This window comes from Bufo gargarizans, chromosome 1, assembly GCF_014858855.1.
Source record: "Bufo gargarizans isolate SCDJY-AF-19 chromosome 1, ASM1485885v1, whole genome shotgun sequence".
Taxonomy (NCBI): domain Eukaryota; kingdom Metazoa; phylum Chordata; class Amphibia; order Anura; family Bufonidae; genus Bufo; species Bufo gargarizans.
Window position 1 is genome coordinate 733,819,965 of NC_058080.1, and position 9,926 is coordinate 733,829,890.

Consider the following 9,926-nt stretch of genomic DNA (forward strand, 5'->3'; position numbering starts at 1 on the left):
ACTTCTGTGCTCCGCTATCTCCAGACCCATAGATATGAATGAAGCCACAGTGGGCATGCTCAATCAGATCTCCATTCACCTCTATGATACTGCTGTGCTCCGCTATCTCCGGCAGTCCCATAAGTATGAATGAAGCAGCAGTGGGCATGCTCAATCAGATCTCCATTCACCTCTATGACACTGCTGTGCTCCGCTATCTCCAGACCCATACATATGAATGAAGCAGCAGTGGGCATGCTCAATCAGATCTCCATTCACCTCTATGACACTGCTGTGCTCCGCTATCTCCGGCAGACCCATAAGTATGAATGAAGCCGCAGTGGGCATGCTCAATCAGATCTCCATTCACCTCTATGACACTGCTGTGCTCCGCTATCTCTGGCAATCCCATAGGTATGAATGGAGCCGCAGTGGGCATGCTCAGTCAGATCTCCATTCACCTCTATGACACTGCTGTGCTCCGCTATCTCCGGCAGACCCATAGATATGAATGAAGCCGCAGTGGGCATGCTCAATCAGATCTCCATTCACCTCTATGACACTGCTGTGCTCCGCTATCGCCGGCAGACCCATAGGTATGAATGGAGCCGCAGTGGGCATGCTCAATCAGATCTCCATTCACCTCTATGACACTGCTGTGCTCCGCTATCTCCGGCAGACCCATAGATATGAATGAAGCCGCAGTGGGCATGCTCAATCAGATCTCCATTCACCTCTATGACACTGCTGTGCTCCGCTATCTCCAGACCCATAGGTATGAATGGAGCCGCAGTGGGCATGCTCAATCAGATCTCCATTCACCTCTATGACACTGCTGTGCTCCGCTATCTCTGGCAATCCCATAGGTATGAATGGAGCCGCAGTGGGCATGCTCAATCAGATCTCCATTCACCTCTATGACACTGCTGTGCTCCGCTATCTCTGGCAATCCCATAGGTATGAATGGAGCCGCAGTGGGCATGCGCAATCAGATCTCCATTCACCTCTATGATACTGCTGTGCTCCGCTATCTCCAGACCCATAGGTATGAATGGAGCCGCAGTGGGCATGCTCTACCGATGCTCCATTCACCTCTATGACACTGCTGTGCTCCGCTATCGCCGGCAGACCCATAGATATGAATGAAGCCGCAGTGGGCATGCTCAATCAGATCTCCATTCACCTCTATGACACTGCTGTGCTCCGCTATCGCCGGCAGACCCATAGGTATGAATGAAGCCGCAGTGGGCATGCTCAATCAGATCTCCATTCACCTCTATGATACTGCTGTGCTCCGCTATCTCCGGCAGACCCATAGATATGAATGAAGCAGCAGTGGGCATGCTCAATCAGATCTCCATTCACCTCTATGATACTGCTGTGCTCCGCTATCTCCGGCAGACCCATAGATATGAATGAAGCCGCAGTGGGCATGCTCAATCAGATCTCCATTCACCACTATGACACTGCTGTGCTCCGCTATCTCTGGCAGTCCCATAGGTATGAATGAAGCCGCAGTGGGCATGCTCAATCAGATCTCCATTCACCTCTATGACACTGTTGTGCTCCGCTATCTCCAGACCCATAGGTATGAATGGAGCCGCAGTGGGCATGCTCAATCAGATCTTCATTCACCTCTATGATACTGCTGTGCTCCGCTATCTCCGGCAGTCCCATAAGTATGAATGAAGCAGCAGTGGGGCATGCTCAGTCAGATCTCCATTCACCTCTATGACACTGCGTGCTCCGCTATCTCCGGCGTCCCATAGATTAGAATGAAGCAGCAGTGGGCATGCTCAATCAGATCTCCATTCACCTCTATGACACTGCTGTGGCTCCGCTATCTCCGTCAGACCCATAGATATGAATGGAGCCGCAGTGGGCATGCTCTGTTGAGCTCCATTTATTTTCAGCTGATGTTCATTTGGCAGATGTTGGGAGAAAAGGATTGGACATGTTGAATTTCAAAGCCTGATCCTTTGTTGTCATGGAGACCAGCCATCAGCCACCTCCCCATTTAGAATACAGGCTTACCCTGCATACATTGGCCAGTCCACTGCACTGTCGGCAGAGGGCGGTGTAAAGAGACGGATACCGTGCTGTACACAGGATTTTCTTCCAATGGCAGCCTCCATTGTGTGACGATACAGTACACGTCAGCAGCCCCCCCCACCCCCTCCTCCTCCTCCCCCCAATGTTCACCTCTGACGGAGGCACGAGATGTGAGCAGGGCCCCAGTATGGCGGACTACACAATGGAGGACTGACGGGAAGGTTACAGAACAGAGGAGGATGCGGTGACTGAGCTAATGAAAAAACCATTCAACCATTTATTTAGAAAAACATTAAAACCAACCAAGTGGCGCAGAGGCCGGGCGCACAGAGGACGCCATAGAACCGGTAAGTCCCTGAAATGTTAACACCCCGCTAGACCTTCATTGCAAACCTGCTGGCAACTCAGTCACAAACTTCTAGTAGCAATAATAGGGGAATGGCACAACATAGAGTCATTTCTCATTTGTAAAATCGAAGGAACCCCAGACTAAGGGCTCATTCAGATGGCCGTATGCTATCCGCAAAAATGCAGATCCATTTTTTGCGGATTAGATGCTGACCCATTCACTTCTATGGGGCCCTTTTCTATTCTACGGTTCCGCAAATCAAATGAAACATGTCCTATACTTGTCCGTGAAATCCGGACATGGCCCTATTGAAGTCTATGGGTCCGCAAAAATACTGAATGCTATCCATTTTTTTACGACCATGCTGAACTGTCCGCAAAAAAATTGAGCCGCATTTTTGCAGACAGCATACGGCCGTCTGAATGAAGCCTTAGTATCGGTCAGGAGTTCATGGGATTGGGCTCTTCTCCCGCTGGCCAGGAGGAGGATGGACGATGGCCGGAGCATAGGATGCAGGACTTCCTTAGAGTCCAGACGCCATCAGCTCGAGGAGCTTGTCCACCTGAAAGGAACACCAGGACTGGATATAAAGAACCGAGGGATCAAAGCTCCAGTTCTGCTGCCACCAGTAGGGGGAGAAAACAAGAGGGAGCAACACTGCCCGGTGTAAGAAAAGACAAAGATGGCTGCTTCGCAGATGGTGTTCAGTCATGTAGACCGGACAAGGCGGTCAGGACTAGAGCCGCACACTCCTGCTGCCAGAATGAAAGAAGGATCCCGTACTATGGAGAGCAATAGATGGAGCTCACTACATACAGATTATACAGCCACCACTAGAGGGAGCTCACTACATACAGATTATACAGACACCACTAGAGGGAGATCACTACATACAGATTATACAGACACCACTAGAGGGAGATCACTACATACAGATTATACAGCCACCACTAGGGGGAGCTCACTGCATACAGATTATACAGCCACCACTAGAGGGAGCTCACTGCATACCGATTATACAGCCACCACTAGAGGGAGCTCACTACATACAGATTATACAGCCACCACTAGAGGGAGCTCACTACATACAGATTATACAGCCACCACTAGAGGGAGCTCACTACATACAAGCCACCACTAGAGTGAGCTCACTACATACAGATTATACAGCCACCACTATAGGGAGCTCACTACATACAGATTATACAGCCACCACTAGAGGGAGCTCACTACATACAGATTATACAGTCACCACTAGGGGAGCTCACTGCATAGAGATTATAACAGCCACCACTAGGGGGAGCTCCCTACATACAGATTATACAGCCACCACTAGAGGGAGCTCACTACATACAGATTATACAGGCCCCACTAGGGGGAGCTCACTACATACAGATTATACAGCCACCACTAGAGGGAGCTCACTACATACAGATTATACAGGCCACCAATAGAGGGAGCTCAACTACATACAGATTATACAGCCACCACTAGATGGAGCTCACTACATACAGATTATACAGGTCACCACTAGAGGGAGCTCACTACATACAGATTATACAGCCACCACTGGAGGGAGCTCACTACATACAATATACAGTCACCACTAGAGGGAGCTCACTACATACAGATTATACAGTCACCACTAGAGGGAGCTCACTACATACAGATTATACAGCCACCACTAGAGGGAGCTCACTACATACAGATTTTATTACAAGACCCGGAGGCTCCTATTGCTATTCTCCTTCTTTACTCTGACCAATAGCAGCAAAGAAAAACTTGAACATGTGACCAAACCCCTCCCATAGTCCTAGTATAATAGGTCACTCCTCCATCAGAACCCCCTCTTTCTTTGCTGCTGACCGCAGAGATAAGTACATTCAAGGCATTACTGTGACTATACTGTGTGACTATACTGTGTTTGGGTATATTTATATATACTTATATTGATATAGGCTGTTTGTGGGTTTTTAAACCAGCGTTTAGGGGAGCCTGCTGGCTTTATTGTGGTTGATTTTTTCCTCTACAGGTTGCCCATAAGCTCTGGGGGATTTATTCTGCCCCTCCTTAGGGTTTATATATATTTCCTGGCTCCCCTGTACTCCTGTACCGTGTACTTACTGCTTCTTCCCCCGCCTGTTTCTAGTCTCTAGAGCGGGGGATTTCCATAGCTGCGCTTGGCGCGGCTTCTCCTTTGATCTTTCTCCTGTCGGGGGATTTCCCGCCTCCGGCTCTCTGCTTCTGAGCGCGGCGCCCGAGATCTCGCGAGATTTCGGGCGCTTCCGGCTACGTGCGCTCAGGACCTCATTCCCAGCGTTTCCTGCTCCCTCACAGGTTGTATCTTCAGCGCTGTGTTCTTTTTCCATCTTGGCTTGGGGCAAATCCTCCTGCCAGTCACCATCTCTCCCTAGGGGCATCCCTCATATATTTATATTCACTTATTAAGAAGTTGGGGCAATACTAAGGCCAGAAGATGCCTAGGTCCCACAATAGTGATCAGGGCTCAGCAGAGGAGGAATTCCCTCTGGCTGACTTAACCCCTTCAGTGCACACGGATCAGGACAGACTGCAGACAGAGCAATCACAGGCTTTTCAGATGTCTGTCTCTAATGCTATTGCAGCAGCTATGGGATCCATGACATCTGTCATATCCCAGTCCATTGCACAGGCCCTAGCTACCCATCCGGCTAATATGCCGCAACCCGCTACGGTTTCTAAACCGGCCGGGCCTGGGCCGCATGCCTCCAGAACAACCTTGACTGGTGATGATGTTACCACCAATGTTGGCGCGCTTGGTTCGCGCAAGAGAGCCTGTCCGCGACAGGCAGAACGCACGCGAGAATGGAAATGGGCTACAGCACAACAGGATTGGGCTACCGACTCTGAGGTCGGTTCTGAGGAGGAGGCTATAGATGACGCCTTTGATGAGGCAGAGCAGGATCCCTCCGGGGTCATGGAATCTAACCCCCTACCCGGGTGTAGTACTCACAGATCGTCTGCAGACGCACTACCTGCAGATTTGGTGGACCCCTCTGGGGACCTGTTATTTAACCCTGACTCGCTCCATCACCCGCGATCCGCGGAATGCTACCTTTGGACCATGTGTCCAAATATTTGGAGGCGCGGGTGCGATGCCCTCTATCCAGAGAGGCCCGCAATAAGCTCAGGGCGGAATGCCCCAGACCGATTATCCCCAACAAGGTCTGCGATACCCCGTCTGTGGATCCGAAAATGATCCAATTCCTTTCTAAAGCGGGTTGGAACCCGCGTAAGGGCCTGGAGTCAGCCCTACGCTCCTGCCAGGACAGACTCCTGGACATATTTGGCCCTCTAGCCAAGATTTTTGATCTGGCAGAGTCAGCTAAGGCTGAGGGCGGTCAGGTAGACCCAGTAGAATTGCGCGAGTGGGTGCAGCGCGCCATTTGCATTGGGGGTAACGTGAATACGTCCCTATCCATGGAACGGCGTAAGGCCATTCTGTTCAAAATTGAACCGAAACTCTCGATTCTGGCACTGACAGAGACAGGAAAGGAGGCTCAAGGCCTACTATTTGGAGAGTCCTTCATCAAGGACCTAGGCTGCTATGTCGGCGCTTTCACCGCCCTCGATAAAGCCCAGAGCTCAATGAAGAGGGTTTTCCAGGGTAGGGTCTCTACCAGGGCCGGCAGTTTCAGGGGCCGTCTGTCCGGCCGAGCCCAGTACCAGTCCCGTGGTTCGGGTCGAGGCTCCTTCTCACAGAGACCGGCTTTCCAGGAGCACAGGCGGGATCCAGCTCCTTTCTTCCCATCCAGAGGAAATCCTTGGAGATCCAGAGGGTATAGAGGACAACCCGGTTCCAGACGCCCCTATGGTAAGAACGCTGCCCCATTTCAATTCTTCAAATGCTTGTGTAGGGGGCAGACGACGTCTCTTTTCTCATGCCTGGTCCCGCATCACCTCAGACCAATGGGTCCTTTCCACGGTCAGGGGTTTTCACATAGAACTCACGTCTTTCCCTCTGTCCTTTTCTCTCCCACACCCGGTGGTGTTGTCAGCAGAGAACCGCGTTCTGGTGGACTCAGAGTTGTCGGACCTGGTCCGCAAGGGGGCCATAGAGCCAGCCCCGGGACCCCCTTACGGGGTAATCAGCAACATCTTTCTGGTTGCAAAGAAGGGGGGTCAAATGAGACCCGTCATCAATTTACGCGCTCTCAACGCGTTTGTCGTTTACCGCCATTTCAAGATGGAGGGGATCCACTTACTGCGAGATTTACTGCAGATGGGCGATTGGATGGTCAAATTGGACCTAAAAGACGCTTATCTTACGGTCCCGGTAGAGGACGCGTCCAGAGATCTCCTCTGTTTCTCTTGGCAGGACAGCGTTTGGCGTTTTACGTGCCTCCCATTCGGCCTCTCGTCAGCTCCATGGTGTTTCACCAAACTGATGCGCCCAGCTATGGCCTGGCTTCGCGGTCGGGGAGTTCGCCTCATCGTTTATCTGGACGATATCCTGATCATGGCTCAGGACCGGTCGGTGTTACTAGATCACCTTCGCTGGACCATGGACCTGCTCTCAGATCTGGGGTTCCTGCTCAACCGGGAGAAGTCCTGTCTCTCTCCGTCCCGAAGGATGGAGTTCCTCGGGTTCATGGTGGATTCCACAGTGGGGACCCTCAGCTTACCATCGGCCAAGATTCGGTCAATTCGGAAGGAATTGCTCAGAGCCAGGTCGTCTCCCCGAATCCAGCTACGTCAACTGGCGAGGATAATAGGCCTACTTGCCTCCTCTATCCAGGCGGTGTTCCCAGCCCCGCTTCATTACCGGGCCCTCTAACGCCTGAAAATATCTCATTTGCGGACGGGAGCTTCCTATGCGGATTGGATTCCCTTGGACGAGGAAACCAGGGAGGAGCTGTCCTGGTGGATCCTCAACTTGCACGCCTGGAACGGCAAGGCGATTTTTGGTCAGCGCCCCGATTTCGTGGTGGACTCGGACGCCAGCCTGTCAGGCTGGGGGGCTCACTGCGAGGGCATCACGACGGGCGGCGGCTGGTCAGACATAGAGACTGGGTTCCACATCAATGCGTTGGAACTGTTGGCGGGCTCTTTCGCTATCAAGAGCTTCACGAGGGACACGGCCAGATCCTGCATTCAATTGCGTATGGACAACGTGTCAGCTGTACGTTACATCAACAGCATGGGTGGAACTCGGTCCACCATTTTGTCACGTTTGGCGAAGGACTTCTGGGATTATTGCCTATCCGAGGAATTGGTGGTTTTGGCGGAATACCTTCCGGGGGTTCTGAACATCCACGCGGACTGGAGTTCTCGTCATCTATCGGATTCCAGCGACTGGCAGTTAGATCCGGCGGTATTCCACTCCTTGACGTCGATTTGGGGTCCTTTCTGCATCGACCTGTTTGCCTCGCGCCTGAACACGCAACTACCACGTTTTTTACAGCTGGCGCCCGGATCCGGAAGCCGAGGCCGTGGATGCGTTTCTCCAGGATTGGTCCAGGGGGATCCTCTACGCGTTCCCGCCGTTCCAACTGATTCCACGGACCTTGATTCAGGTACGCCGGAGTGTCGCGGACCTGACCCTGCTGGTCCCGTTCTGGAGCTCCCAGTCGTGGTTTCCCCACCTGCTGGAGATGATGACAGAGATCCCTCGCTTTTCTCCCGACGTCGCTGACTCTCCTCCGCGGCCCTCACCACCAACCGCATCCTCTGCTCCTGGACGGGACTCTGCGCCTGCTGGCGTGTCGGATTTCAGGGGACCCTGGGAGGTCCCGGGAGTTTCGGGTACTGCTAAAGTCCTTCTGGAGAACGCATGGGCCCCAGGAACCAGAAGATCTTATAGATCAGCCTGGGGGTCTTGGGCTGACTGGTGCTTGGCTAGGGACTTGGATCCCATTTCGGCACCTGTGACGGAGATTTTACACTTCCTGTCTTCCCTCTTCGACCAGGGCAAGGCGTATCGCACCATCGGCCTGTTCAGATCCGCCATCTCGGCATCGCATCAAGGCTTTGACGGTACTCCTGCGGGTCGACACCCGTTGGTCTGCCGGCTGATGCGCGGCTCGCGTATGTCTCGACCACCAAGACCAAGGTTCACCACCACGTGGGACGTGTCTTGTGTTCTTTCCTTTTTGTCTGCTTGGCCTCAGAATTCTGAACTCTCCATTCGGCAGTTGTCTGCGAAGCTGGTCACGCTTCTCTGCCTGATTTCCTGCAAGCGGGTGTCCGATGTCAGGGCTCTGGACCATGATGCCCGCTCGTATACCCCGGAGGGGGTCACGTTTGACATTTCTAGGAGGACTAAGACCCACATACGCTCGGTCTCCTATCCGGCTTTTCCTGCTTCGCCTTCGCTTTGTCCGGTGGCGTGCCTTAGGGAATATGAAGCTCGCACTTCACCTTATAGATCCAGACAGCTTCCGCAGCTCTTCCTTTCTACGTTTCGGCCTTTTTGCTCCGGTGACAACTCCCAAGTTGGCAAGGTGGATGAAGTGGATCATGGAGTTGGCTGGCGTGGACGTCTCTCTGTTTTCGGCACATTCCGCCAGAGGGGCATCTGCTACTTCGCTGGCGGTGTCTGGGGCCAGACTTGAGGACATTTTGAAGTTGGCAGATTGGTCCAGTGTCTCCACGTTTAGGGAGTTTTATTTTAGACCAAGTCCTCATGTGTTTTCTTCCATCATTGATAACGTGTCTGAGACTTTGAACTTGCAATAGGAGCCTCCGGGTCTTGTAATAAAATCAGATGATTTTCCTATTTCATGACGTAAAGTCATGATTTTATTAAAGACACGGAGGCGAGTATTGCCCGCCCTATTTTCCCTCCCTATGTAAGTATTTATGTTACGTTTTATTATGGATTGCTTTGTTTTGAGCATTATGTTTTAACTCTGTGAGTTTTTCCTGAGTAGGTTTTGCGCAACCATTTAGTTTGGATACTATGTATCAATTCGTCTCCTATCACTCTCTGTTTTTTTCCATTTTTTAGGTTGAGACTGACGTGTTGGGCAGTCGTCGTGGTTCTGCATGATGGTTTGGAGGGTCGGCAGTTTTGGTTCCAGCCGATCGTTGTGGTGGAAGAGACGGGAATTACTTATCAAGCTGTCGTTCCGGTTTGGTTCCTGATTCGTTTCCGGATGACTGGCGGTTCCTTCCCAGGAGGTCGGATGTTCGGTTTCCAGTTTTGTTGGGACTGTTTGGACTCTGGTTACAAAGAAAGAGGAGGTTCTGATGGAGGAGTGACCTATTATACTAGGACTATGGGAGGGGTTTGGTCACATGTTCAAGTTTTTCTTTGCTGCTATTGGTCAGAGTAAAGAAGGAGAATAGCAATACTCGCCTCCGTGTCTTTAATAAAATCATGACTTTACGTCATGAAATAGGAAAATCATCTGATTATACAGTCACCACTAGAGGGGGCTCACTACATACAGATTATACAGCCACCACTAGAGGGAGATCACTACATACAGATTATACAGCCGCCACTAGAGGGAGCTCACTGCATACAGATTATACAGCCGCCACTAGAGGGAGCTCACTACAT

At 51.7% G+C, this 9,926-nt stretch overlaps 1 long non-coding RNA gene across 1 annotated transcript; it reads left to right on the plus strand.

The window, feature by feature from the left end:
• Positions 1–2,207: 2,207 nt before the first annotated feature.
• Positions 2,208–9,712, plus strand: LOC122924892. Its single transcript, XR_006387446.1, has 2 exons — positions 2,208–2,378; positions 9,369–9,712. It is a non-coding gene; the product is annotated as an uncharacterized LOC122924892 (long non-coding RNA).
• Positions 9,713–9,926: the final 214 nt, after the last annotated feature.